The sequence below is a fragment of the Coregonus lavaretus genome, assembly GCF_964263955.1.
Source record: "Coregonus lavaretus genome assembly, contig: HAP1_SCAFFOLD_448, whole genome shotgun sequence".
Lineage (NCBI taxonomy): Eukaryota > Metazoa > Chordata > Actinopteri > Salmoniformes > Salmonidae > Coregonus > Coregonus lavaretus.
In genome coordinates, this window is record NW_028163708.1 from 301459 (window position 1) to 315926 (window position 14468).

The window sequence follows — 14468 nt, forward strand, 5'->3', positions numbered from 1 at the left end:
GACTGAAAAGGGAACGTCCCTTTTCAGAGTTTCATCGGGCTTGTATTGAGTTTGCGAACCTCTCCGTGATAATAAAGATTGCTTCATTTACTTTGAATTTGAGTCCTTTAGTGGTGAATTTAAACTAAAAGCAGATTTACCCAGCTCGGTGGAGAACCTAGGAAACTCAAGAGTTAACCAATCCTGTGAACGAGTTAAACAACTCAGGTGTCTATACTTCAACAGCAAAGTTAGATAAGACAGAAGTTTATGAAGTAGGGCCTTGTAAACAAAAAGGGGGTAATGTAGAGATCTACGGGTCTTTAGCGAAGTCCAGCCAACCTTTTGAAACAGGATGCAGTGATGAGTATCAAACCTGTCGCCTGTAACAAAACGAAGGGCACTATGGTAGATGGCATCCAAAGGTTTAGGAGTAGTAGCAGCTGGACTTTGATAAATAATATCACCATAATCAGGAACAGATAAAAAGGTTGACTGAATAATCTGCTTCCTACTGCTTAGAGAAAGGCACCATCTGTTTCTGTAGAAAAAGCCAACTTTAAATCGTAGCTTCTTAACCAGCTCATCTATATGTATTTTAAACATAAAATCCATGTCAATCCAAATGATTAAGTATTTATATGCGGGGCACACGTTCGATTGGAGAACCATCTAATGAGTGAACATGTAGTTCATCTGAAACATTCTTACGAGAGTTTGAAAACAACATGTATTTAGTTTTACTTTTATTAAGCACAAGTTTTAAATCAGCAAGGGATTCCCGCATAGCTCTAAATTCTGACTAGTTTTGACACAGCCAGATCATTACCCATCATACCATGAGACATCCATGTCTTCATCACTGGAAAAGATAAAACGGTTCAGATCGATATCATTTAAAACAAACAGGGTTATCAAACTATTTCATCATTTCTGGGAAAAAATCAAATAAAATCTGTAATATTTGCACCTTTAAAGTCAATTATCTTAAACTTGTAAACTCTGATTTTTTTTCATATTCGCATACAGTATGTTGTAGCTTAGACCCTATTTTACATGTGAGGTTCCTGTGTTGTGCCGTCTGTTGAGAATAAAAGGTGGTGTCATGTTTTGGCTGATACATTTGACTAAAATGGGAATAACATTTCAACTTTCAAATGGAACCACAAAGATCGTTGGAGGTCCACAGAGAATGTTGACATGAAAATATGTGTTGTTTTGAATCCAGGACGGGCAGCTCCAATCCTCGGGGATGGAGTGGTGTCACACTTTTTCCCCATCCCTAGCAAACACAGCTGATTAAACTAAATGCATTCTAAACTGAAGATCACGATTAGTTGATTGTTGGAGTCAGGTTTGTTAGCTGGGGGCTGGGGGCAAAAGTGACACCAATCAGGCCCCCCCGGGGGGACTGTCAATCCTCCATAGGGAACCCTATTGAAATCATAGAAATATGGATAATAGAATAGACATTACCATTTAACTTGACAATTGGACGGTGGGTGGACCGGTGGTCTTTTTTGTGTTGTAGTAATTAGAAGTAAACATTTCAATCCAATTAAAATGTCATTATGGTGTATCAGCTAAATTGCAGCGGTCTGAAGGGATAGGTCCATTCTATGAATTATATTCAAGAGAATGCTGTCTCAACCGATGGCAGCACAACCCAAAAAACCTCAGATGATGTAAAGTAGAGTCCAAGCTACAACGTGAAAATATATATTTTTTTAAATCGGAGTTTAAACGTTTTTAGATCATTGACGGTAAAGGGATTACATTAGTTTTTATTAAAAAACTTTTTTTCCCCCCAATAAATAATCAAATAGTTTGACAACACTGTTTGGAAGCTTTTATATGATATCGAACTAAACCGTTAATATTTTCCAGTGATGAAGACGATGGATGATTCATTGCATGGTGGGGTTTGCAAAAAGAGTCAACTTTGAGCACCTTTTATGTCATGAATGTTTTGGCTTTCAGTTCCAAAAAGTCACTGTCTTGCCACTTCTTCCAAAGGCAAATATGTAAGGAAAGCTTTTTTTAAATCAAAAGGGATGCTGTCAAAAATGTATTGAATTCAAATGGATTTACCCAGTCTACAAAGCACTACAGCCACTCTGTGATGACAAGCTCTGCTCTTTTATTTAGGGATCTAGTCTAGGTTAAACATCATAGGAAGACAGTTTTATCATGTGGAGGTTTCATTCAAGTCTCTGTTTAACTAAATACTCTGTTTGTCTTTGGCAGGAGAGAGACCAGACTCTCACTCTGACAGCGGGAAGAGTCCTACAGCGGAACCAGACCCAGAGACGCCCAAACCAGCGAGACAACACCACTGCTTCCAATGTGAAAAGAGATTTTCCCGATCAGGGGACCTCAAAGCTCATGAGAGGACACACACAGGAGAAAAGCCTTTCCAATGTTCCCAGTGTGGAAAGAGTTTTACCATGTTAAATAACCTGAAAAGGCATGAGAGAATACACACAGGAGAAAAGCCATTCCAATGTTCCCATTGTGGAAAGAGTTTTACTCAGATAGGGCACCTAAAAGAGCATGAGCGAAAACACACAAGAGAAAAGCCTTACCACTGCTCCCAGTGTAAAAAGAGATTTTCCCGATCAGGGGACCTAAAAGCTCATGAGAGGACACACACAGGAGAAAAGCCTATCCAATGTTCCCAGTGTAGAAAGCGTTTTACCGTGTTAGCTAACCTGAAAAGGCATGAGAGAATACACACAGGAGAAAAGCCTTTCCAATGTTCCCATTGTGGAAAGAGTTTTACTCAGAGAGGGTATCTAAAAGTGCATGAGAGAATACACACAGGAGAAAAGCCTTATCAATGTTCCCAGTGTGGAAACAGTTTTACTCAGATAGGGCACCTAAAACAGCATGAGAGAATACACACAGGAGAAAAGCCTTATCAATGTTCCCAATGTGGAATGAGTTTTATTCAGTTAGGGAGCCTGAAGGAGCATGAGTGGACACACACAGGAGAAAAGCCTTTCCAATGTTCCCAGTGTAGAAAGAGTTTTACCGTGTTAGCTACCCTGAAAAGGCATGAGCGAATACACACAGGAGAAAAGCCATTCCAATGTTCCCATTGTGGAAACGGTTTTACTCAGAGAGGGCATCTAAAAGAGCATGAGAGAAAACACACAGGAGAAAAGCCTTACCACTGCTCCCAGTGTAAAAATAGATTTTCCAGAGTAGGGGACCTAAAAGCTCATGAGAAGACACACACAGGGGAAAAGCCTTTCCAATGTTCCCAGTGTAGAAAGAGTTTTACCGTGTTAGCTAACCTGAAAAGGCATGAGAGAATACACACAGGAGAAAAGCCTTACCACTGCTCCCAGTGTGGAAAGAGTTTTACCTGGCTAAGGAGCCTGAAGGAGCATAAGAGAACACACACGAAAAAAGCCCCACCACTGCTCTCTCTCCGTGTGGAAGGACAATTTCCCAGTCAAAGAACCTGAAATCACACGAGAGAATTGAGTGACTGTGTTCTGACTTATTTTTTAAACTGACAATTTGTGTTTTTGTTTATGCCACATGAAAACATTTTGTTTATATGAATTCTTACTCAAAAATAGGCATATTTTGGGTTTTTCACCTCGAGGCCTGATCATATCTAAAATCAGATTAAATACTATAAAATGTGTATTTTGTTTTGGTTATGAACTTTAATGCATTGGTTACAGGTATACACCCTCAGTTGTTCATTATATTATTTGGATATTGCTAAATGTAAATTATTATATAGATGAATGGAACTTTGCATTTCTTGATTCTAACCTTGAAACCTATAGACTTTGATTTGATATATAAGATTAGGCTTTTGCTAAATGAATTTGATTGAAATTGATTGGATATTGCAAAATGAATTTGATCACATGATTTGGATATTGCAAAATGTAAATGATGAACTAGATTCATAGCATGTGCATTTCTTGATTCCAACATTGAAACCTTTTGAATTTACTTGTTTAATTTAGTTAGTTTGTGTAGTAATCATCAAGCTAAAGGAGTATGAAAATGTGATGTTCTGGTAACATTGATAAGTTGTTGACATGAAAAACATTCACTACCTCATGACTGTTTCCATCAGTATTATTCCACCATGTCAGATAAAACTGGTGCTGATTGTAAAAAGGATTTTATTAATGCAGCGTAATTTTATCTGAATAGAAATAAAATCACATGAGAGAATAGTGAGGCTGTGTTCTGACTTATGTTTTTGACTGAGAATTAGTGTTTTTGTTCATGGCACATTACATCATATTGTTTACGATTATATCTGTCTATATAAGGTCCCACAGTTGACAATGCATGTCAGAGCAAAAACCAAGCCATGAGGTCGAAGGAGTTGTCCGTAGCGCTCCGAGACAGGATTGTGTCTGGGGAAGGGTACCAAAAAATGTCTGCAATATTGAAGGTTCCCAAGAACACAGTGGCCTCCATCATTCTTAAATGGAAGAAGTTTGGAACCACCTATACTTTTCCATATATAGACACATCCTATGTGTTTTAATCAAATCAACTCTAGTCTGATAGCTTGTCTGATGTTTAAAGCGCGCTGTTTGATGAAAAAATTAAGACACTCAAATGACAAGAGGGAATCCGACCACAATTGATTTGATTGTCCAGGCCAGGATCAGATCAGCTGTGCTGTGTAAAACAAACAAAACAGAACAGCAAGTGAAGCGCGTTTCAGGAGGTGGATCCATGTGTATATATACGGTGCATTCGGAAAGTATTCAGACCCCTTGACTTTTTCCACATTTTGTTACGTTACATCCTTATTCTAAAATGGATTAAATAAATACAAATCCTCAGCAATCTACACACAATACCCCATAATGACAAAGTGAAAACAGGTTTTTAGAAATGTTTGCAAATGTATTAAAAATAAAAAAAACTGAAAAAACTTATTTACATAAGTATTCAGACCCTTTGCTATGAGACTCGAAATTGAGCTCAAGTGCATCCTGTTTCCATTGTGTCACTAAACCGATGTGGATGTGGTGGAGGAGTCAAGCGCAGGAAACAGAGGTTTAGTCCAACAAGACTTTAATCGTCTAAAACACACGAGTAGAAAACCCCGACCTCGAAAATACACAAAGTGGCGAGGGAAAATTACGCACACGCGTAAAACACTAAACATGAAACAAAACGGAATACAAACACGTAGCATCGACAAAGTGGCAACAAAATAACAACACACAAATACCCTAGAGCAAAACAAGGAACTTATAAGACACGTAATCAACACCCAAACAGACACAGGTGTGACAGACAGACAAAAGCAATCAAATACAGAAACATAGAGCGGTGGCAGCTAGTACTCCGGGGACGGCGAACGCCGAAGCCTGCCCGAACCAGGAGGAGGAGCAGTCTCGGCCGAAACCGTGACAGTACCCCCCCCTCGGGGACGGCCAGGAGGACGCGGACCCGGGCGCGTGGGATGCCCACGGTGAAACTCAGTCAGGAGGGATGGATCGAGTATGTCCCTCCTGGGTAACCTGTAACACACCTCGTTCAATCTTCTCAGGACTTTGAAGGGCCCCACAAACCGCCGACCCAGCTTCCGGCAGGGCAGGCGGAGGGGCAGGTTTCGAGTCGAGAGCCAGACTCGATCTCCCGGTGCGTACACCCTCACTGCGGTGGCGATCGGCGCTCGCCTTTTGTTGACGGATGGCACGCTGCAGATGGACATGGGCAGCGTCCCACGTCTCCTCCGAGCGCCGAATCCACTCGTCCACCGCAGGGGCCTCGATCTGGCTCTCGTGCCATGGTGCCAGGACCGGCTGATAACCTAAAACACACTGGAAAGGTGTTAAGTTGGTGGAGTGGCGGAGAGAGTTCTGGGCCATCTCTGCCCAGGGGATGAACCTAGACCACTCCTCCGGCCGGTCCCGGCAATAGGACCTCAAAAACCTACCCACATCCTGGTTGACACGTTCCACCTGCCCATTACTCTCTGGGTGGTACCCCGAGGTAAGGCTTACCGAGACCCCCAACCGTTCCATGAACGCTCCCCAAACTCTGGAAGTGAACTGGGGACCTCGGTCAGACACAATATCCTCGGGGACCCCATAGTGCCGGAACACATGGGTAAATAGGGCCTCAGCGGTTTGTAGGGCAGTAGGGAGACCCGGCATGGGAAGGAGACGACAGGCCTTGGAAAACCGATCCACAACGACCAATATGGTGGTATTCCCCTGGGAGGGGGGTAGGTCTGTTACGAAATCCACCGATAGGTGGGACCATGGTCGTTGTGGAACGGGCAGGGGATGTAGCTTACCCCTGGGCAAATGTCTAGGCGCCTTACACTGGGCACACACCGAGCAGGAGGAGACATAAACCCTCACATCCCTAGCTAACGTTGGCCACCAGTATTTCATGCTAAGACAGTGCACGGTCCGGCCAATACCTGGATGTCCAGAGGAGGGTGATGTATGAGCCCAATAAATAAGACGATCACGGACCTCGAGCGGAACGTACGTCCGCCCCACATGACACTCGGGGGGAGTAGGGTCGGTACGCAGTGCCCGCTTGATTTCCGCATCGACCTCCCATACCACCGGAGCCACCAAACAAGACTCCGGCAATATGGAAGTAGGCTCGTTGGACCTCTCCTCCGTGTCATACCGCCGAGACAGGGCGTCTGCCTTACCATTCTGGGACCCTGGGATGTATGTGATCTTAAAAACAAACCGGGTTAGGAACATATTCCACCTAGCCTGACGAGGGTTCAATCTCCTAGCTGCCCGGATGTACTCCAGGTTACGGTGATCAGTCAGAATGAGGAAAGGGTGTTGAGCCCCCTCAAGCCAATGCCTCCACACCTTTAGGGCTTGGACTACGGCTAACAGCTCCCTGTCCCCAACATCATAGTTGCGCTCCGCCGAGCTGAGCTTCTTAGAGTAGAAAGCACAGGGGCGGAGTTTAGGTGGCGCGCCGAACCGTTGTGACAGGACTGCCCCAATACCGGTCTCGGACGCGTCTACCTCAACCTGGAATGGTAAAGAGGGATCCGGATGCGCCAGCACCGGAGCCGAGGTGAACAGGTTCTTCAGTTTGACAAATGCCCTGTCCGCCTCAGCCGACCACTGCAAACGAACCGGACCCCCCTTTAGCAGGGACGTAATGGGAGCTGCAACCTGTCCAAAACCCCGAATAAACCTCCGGTAGTAATTAGCAAAACCCAAGAACTGCTGCACCTCTTTTACAGTGGTTGGAATTTGCCAATTACGCACGGCCGATACCCGGTCTACCTCTATCTCCACACCAGACGCGGACAACCGATAACCCAAAAAGGAGACGGACTCCTGGAAGAACAGGCATTTCTCTGCCTTGACATACAAGTCATGCTCCAACAGTCTTCTCAACACTCGGCGCACCTGGGCTACATGCTCGGCTCGAGTAGCAGAGTACACTAGGATGTCGTCGATGTAAACTACTACCCCCTGCCCATGCATGTCCCGGAAAATCTTGTCAACAAAGGATTGGAAGACTGAAGGAGCATTCATTAACCCGTATGGCATGACGAGATACTCGTAATGACCCGAGGTGGTGCTAAATGCTGTCTTCCATTCATCCCCCTCCCTAATGCGCACCAGATTGTACGCGCTCCTGAGATCCAACTTTGTGAAGAACCGCGCTCCGCGTAATGATTCCGTCATCGTCGCAATCAGTGGAAGTGGGTAGCTGTATTTAACTGTGATCTGATTGAGACTACGATAATCAATACACGGGCGCAATCCCCCGTCCTTCTTCTTCACAAAGAAGAAACTCGAGGAGACTGGGGAAGTAGAGGACTGTATGTATCCCTGTGCCAAGGACTCGGCTATGTATGTCTCCATAGCCGCTGTTTCCTCTTGAGACAGGGGATACACACGACTCCGTGGAAGAGCCGCTCCTGTTTGGAGATTTATCGCACAGTCCCCCTGTCTATGAGGAGGTAGCCGTGCTGCCCTCGATTTGCTAAACACGAGTGCTAAATCCTCATACTCGGGGGGAATGCGCAGTGCGGGCACTTGGTTCGGACTCTCTACCGAGGTCGCCCCTACGGAAACACCTAGACATCTCCCTACACACTGGGCAGACCACTCCATAAGAGCCCTCTGTTGCCACGCTATGGTAGGATCATGGGTGCTTAACCAGGGAAGGCCCAACACCACGGGATACGCAGGAGAGTCAATCAGATAAAACTGAATGATCTCCTCATGACCCCCCTGCGTCGTCATCGTCAGTGGTGCTGTGACTTCCCTGATCAGGCCCGACCCCAACGGCCGGCTGTCTAATGCGTGGACAGGAAATGGAGCTTCTACCGGCCGAAGGGGAATTCCTAACCTACTACAAAATGACCGATCAATAAAGTTCCCAGCTGCGCCGGAATCTACTAGCGCCTTATGCTGGGAATGAGGTGCCACCTGTGGAAACCTCACAGGAATACTCATGTGACCAACAGAGAGCTCTGGGTAAGTGGGGCGCCTACTCACCTGAAATGACTCCCCAGTGTGTGGCCTGTTGTCACCTCTCCCAGGAGACCCTCCCCAGCACCTGGCCGCAGTGTGTCCTCCACGACCACAGGTGGTGCAGGGGATGGCCCCCCTCGGGTTCCCTCTCCTCCTCTCTCTAGCGCCAGCACCCCCGAGCTCCATGGGAATCGGCTCGGGGGTGCTGGAGGGTGGACTGGACGACCCCCACTCGAGACGTCCGCGGGTAGCCAGCAGGGTGTCCAGACGGATGGAAATGTCCACCAACTGGTCAAACGACAGGTTGGTGTCCCTGCAGGCCAGCTCCCGACGAACGTCCTCTAATAGACTACACCGGTACTGGTCGATGAGGGCCCTCTCATTCCACCCCGCATCCGCCGCTAGTGTCCAGAACTCCAGTGCGAACTCCTGTGCGCTCCTCTTCCCCTGTCGGAGGTGGAATAGACGCTCTCCCGCCGCTTTCCCCTCAGGTGGATGATCGAAGACAGCCCTGAAGCGGCGGGAGAACTCCGCGTAGGTGATGGTTGCGGCGTCTATTCCCCTCCATTCAGCGTTGGCCCACTCCAACGCCTTGCCGGAGAGACAGGAGATGAGGGCGGAGACGCTCTCGTATCCCGAGGGCGCCGGGTGTATGGTGGCAAGGTAAAGTTCCACCTGCAGGAGGAATCCCTGACACCCGGCTGCAGAACCGTCATATGCCCTCGGGAGCGAGAGCCGAATGCCACTGGGTTCCGGTGCTGAGAGAGGAGGACTGGCCGTTGGTGATGAGATGTTGTAAGGGTCCTTGGCCACCTCTCGATTCACCAATCGGCGCAGAGTGTTGGACACCTCGTCCATGGCGGTCCCGAGTTGCCGGATCATGGCGTCCTGGAAGTTGATCCGGTCCAGCAGGGATTCGGGTGCCGCCGCTGTTCCTGCTGACTCCATGATGGTGTGTTGTTCTGTCACTAAACCGATGTGGATGTGGTGGAGGAGTCAAGCGCAGGAAACAGAGGTTTAGTCCAACAAGACTTTAATCGTCTAAAACACACGAGTAGAAAACCCCGACCTCGAAAATACACGAAGTGGCGAGGGAAAATTACGCACACGCGTAAAACACTAAACATGAAACAAAACGGAATACAAACACGTAGCATCGACAAAGTGGCAACAAAATAACAACACACAAATACCCTAGAGCAAAACAAGGAACTTATAAGACACGTAATCAACACCCAAACAGACACAGGTGTGACAGACAGACAAAAGCAATCAAATACAGAAACATAGAGCGGTGGCAGCTAGTACTCCGGGGACGGCGAACGCCGAAGCCTGCCCGAACCAGGAGGAGGAGCAGTCTCGGCCGAAACCGTGACACATTGATCATCCTTGAGACGTTTCTACAACTTGAATGGAGTCCACCTGTGGTAAATTTAATTGATTTTACATGATTTGGAAAGGCATGTACCTGTCTATATAAGGTCCCACAGTTGACAGTGCATGCCAGAGCAAAAACCAATTCATGACGTTGAAGGAATTGTCCGTAGAGCTCCGAGACAGGATTGTGTCGAGGCACAGATCTGGGGAAGGGTATCAAAATATGTCTGCAGCATTGAAGGTCCCTAAGAACACAGTGGCCTCCATCATTCTTAAATGGAAGAAGTTTGGAACCACCAAGACTCTTCCTAGAGCTGGCCGCCCAGCCAAACTGAGCAATCGGGGGAGAAGGGCCTTGGTCAGGGAGGTGACCAAGAACCTGATGGTCACTCTGACAGAGTTCCAGAGTTCCTCTGTTGGGATGGGAGAACCTTCCAGAAGGACAACAATCTCTGTAGCACTCTACAAATCAGGCCTTTACGGTAGAGTGGCCAGACGGAAGCCACTGCTCAGTAAAAGGCACATGACAGCCCGCTTGGAATATGCCAAAAGGTACCTAAAGGACTCTCAGACCATGAGAAACAAGATTCTCTGGTCTGATGAAACCAAGATTGAACTCTTTGGCCTGAATGCCAAGCGTCACGGGTGGCGTAAACCTGGCATCCTCCCTACGGTGAAGCATGGTGGTGGCAGCATCATGCTGTGGGGATGTTTTTCAGCGGTAGGGACTTGTCAGGATCGAGGGAAAGATGAACGGAGCAAAGTACAGATGAAAACCTTCTCAGGACCTCAGACTGGGTTGAAGGTTCACCTTCCAATAGGACAACGTCCCTAAGCACACAGCCAAGACAACGCAGGTGTGGCTTCGGGACAAGTCTCTGAATAACCTTGAGTGGACCAGCCAGTGCCCAGACTTGAACCTGATCGAACATCTCTGGAGAGACCTGAAAATAGCTGTGTAGCGACGCTCCCCATCCAACCTGATAGAGCTTGAGAGGATCTGCAGAGAAGAATGGGAGAAACTCCCCAAATACAGGTGTGCCAAGCTTGTAGCATCACACCCAAGAAGACTCTATGCTGTAATCGCTGCCAAAGGTGGTTCAACAAAGTACGTAGTAAAGGGTCTGAAAACATACAGTGAGGGAAAAAAGTATTTGATCCCCTGCTGATTTTGTACGTTTGCCCACTGACAAAGAAATGATCAGTCTATAATTTTAATGGTAGGTTTATTTGAACAGTGAGACACAGAATAACAACAAAAAAGTCCAGAAAAACGCATGTAAAAAATGTTATAAATTGATTTGCATTTTAATGAGGGAAATAAGTATTTGACCCCCTCTCAATCACAAAGATGTCTGGCTCCCAGGTGTCTTTTATACAGGTAACGAGCTGAGATTAGGAGCGCACTCTTAAAGGGAGTGCTCCTAATCTCAGCTTGTTACCTGTATAAAAGAAACATGTCCACAGAAGCAATCAATCAATCAGATTCCAAACTCTCCACCATGGCCAAGACCAAAGAGCTCTCCAAGGATGTCAGGGACAAGATTGTAGACCTACACAAGGATGGAATGGGCTACAAGACCATCACCAAGCAGCTTGGTGAGAAGGTGACAACAGTTGGTGCGATTATTCGCAAATGGAAGAAACACAAAATAACTGTCAATCTCCCTCGGCCTGGGGCTCCATTCAAGATCTCACCTTGTGGAGTTGCAATGATCATGAGAACGGTGAGGAATCAGCCCAGAACTACACGGGAGGATCTTGTCAATGATCTCAAGGCAGCTGGGACCATAGTCACCAAGAAAACAATTGGTAACACACTATGCCGTGAAGGACTGAAATCCTGCAGCGCCCGCAAGGTCCCCCTGCTCAAGAAAGCACATATACAGGGCCGTCTGAAGTTTGCCAATGAACACCTGAATGATTCAGAGGAGAACTGGGTGAAAGTGTTGTGGTCAGATGAGACCAAAATCGAGCTCTTTGGCATCAACTCAACTCGCCATGTTTGGAGGAGGAGGAATGCTGCCTATGACCCCAAGAACACCATCCCCACCGTCAAACATGGAGGTGGAAACATTATACTTTGGGGGTGTGTTTATGCTAAGGGGACAGGACAACTTCACTGCATCAAAGGGACGATGGACGGGGCCATGTACCGTCAAATCTTGGGTGAGAACCTCCTTCCCTCAGCCAGGGCATTGAAAATGGGTCGTGGATGGGTATTCCAGTATGACAATGACCCAAAACAAACGGCCAAGGCAACAAAGGAGTGGCTCAAGAAGAAGCACATTAAGGTCCTGGAGTGGCCTAGCCAGTCTCCAAACCTTAATCCCATAGAAAATCTGTGGAGGGAGCTGAAGGTTTGAGTTGCCAAACGTCAGCCTCAAAACCTTAATGACTTGGAGAAGATCTGCAAAGAGGAGTGGAACAAAATCCCTCCTGAGATGTGTGCAAACCTGGTGGCCAACTACAAGAAACGTCTGACCTCTGTGATTGCCAACAAGGGTTTTGCCACCAAGTACTAAGTCATGTTTTGCAAAGGGGTAAAATATTATTTCCCTCATTAAAAATGCAAATCAATTTATAACATTTTTGACATGCGTTTTTCTGGATTTTTTTGTTGTTATTCTGTCTCTCACTGTTCAAATAAACCTACCATAAAAATTATAGACTGATCATGTCTTTGTCAGCGGGCAAACGTACAAAATCAGCAGGGGATCAAATACTTTTTTCCCTCACTGTATGTAAATGATATATTAAAGTTTGTATTAATATATTAATTAATTAATGTTAATATTAATATTTATGTAAATGTAATACTTCATTATTTCTTTATTTATATAAATTAGCAACAAAAACGTGTTTTTGCTTCGTCATTATGTGTATATTGATGAGGATTTTTATTTTATTTTAGTCTATTTTAGAATAAGGCTGTAACGTAACAAAATGTGGGAAAAGCCAATGGGTCTGAACACTTTCCGAATGCACTGTATTGTTACACCATGTAGGAGCAGTATAGACCTAGTCTGTTCATTATATACATCTATATGATGTATTGTTACACCATGTAGGAGCAGTATAGATCTAGTCTGTTCATTATATACATCTATATGATGTATTGTTACACCATGTAGGAGCAGTATAGACCTAGTCTGGTCATTATATACATCTATATGATGTATTGTTACACCATGTAGGAGCAGTATAGATCTAGTCTGTTCATTATATACATCTACATGATGTATTGTTACACCATGTAGGAGCAGTATAGACCTAGTCTGTTCATTATATACATCTATATGATGTATTGTTACACCATGTAGGAGCAGTATAGACCTAGTCTGTTCATTATATACATCTACATGATGTATTGTTACACCATGTAGGAGCAGTATAGACCTAGTCTGTTCATTATATACATCTATATGATGTATTGTTACACCATGTAGGAGCAGTATAGACCTAGTCTGTTCATTATATACATCTACATGATGTATTGTTACACCATGTAGGAGCAGTATAGACCTAGTCTGTTCATTATATACATCTATATGATGTATTGTTACACCATGTAGGAGCAGTATAGACCTAGTCTGTTCATTATATACATCTATATGATGTATTGTTACACCATGTAGGAGCAGTATAGACCTAGTCTGTTCATTATATACATCTACATGATGTATTGTTACACCATGTAGGAGCAGTATAGATCTAGTCTGTTCATTATATACATCTATATGATGTATTGTTACACCATGTAGGAGCAGTATAGATCTAGTCTGTTCATTATATACATCTACATGATGTATTGTTACACCATGTAGGAGCAGTATAGATCTAGTCTGTTCATTATATACATCTATATGATGTATTGTTACACCATGTAGGAGCAGTATAGATCTAGTCTGTTCATTATATACATCTATATGATGTATTGTTACACCATGTAGGAGCAGTATAGATCTAGTCTGTTCATTATATACATCTACATGATGTATTGTTACACCATGTAGGAGCAGTATAGACCTAGTCTGTTCATTATATACATCTATATGATGTATTGTTACACCATGTAGGAGCAGTATAGACCTAGTCTGTTCATTATATACATCTATATGATGTATTGTTACACCATGTAGGAGCAGTATAGACCTAGTCTGTTCATTATATACATCTACATGATGTATTGTTACACCATGTAGGAGCAGTATAGACCTAGTCTGTTCATTATATACATCTATATGATGTATTGTTACACCATGTAGGAGCAGTATAGACCTAGTCTGTTCATTATATACATCTATATGATGTATTGTTACACCATGTAGGAGCAGTATAGACCTAGTCTGTTCATTATATACATCTATATGATGTATTGTTACACCATGTAGGAGCAGTATAGACCTAGTCTGTTCATTATATACATCTATATGATGTATTGTTACACCATGTAGGAGCAGTATAGACCTAGTCTGTTCATTATATACATCTATATGATGTATTGTTACACCATGTAGGAGCAGTATAGACCTAGTCTGTTCATTATATACATCTATATGATGTATTGTTACACCATGTAGGAGCAGTATAGACCTAGTCTGTTCATTATATACATCTATATATACATATATC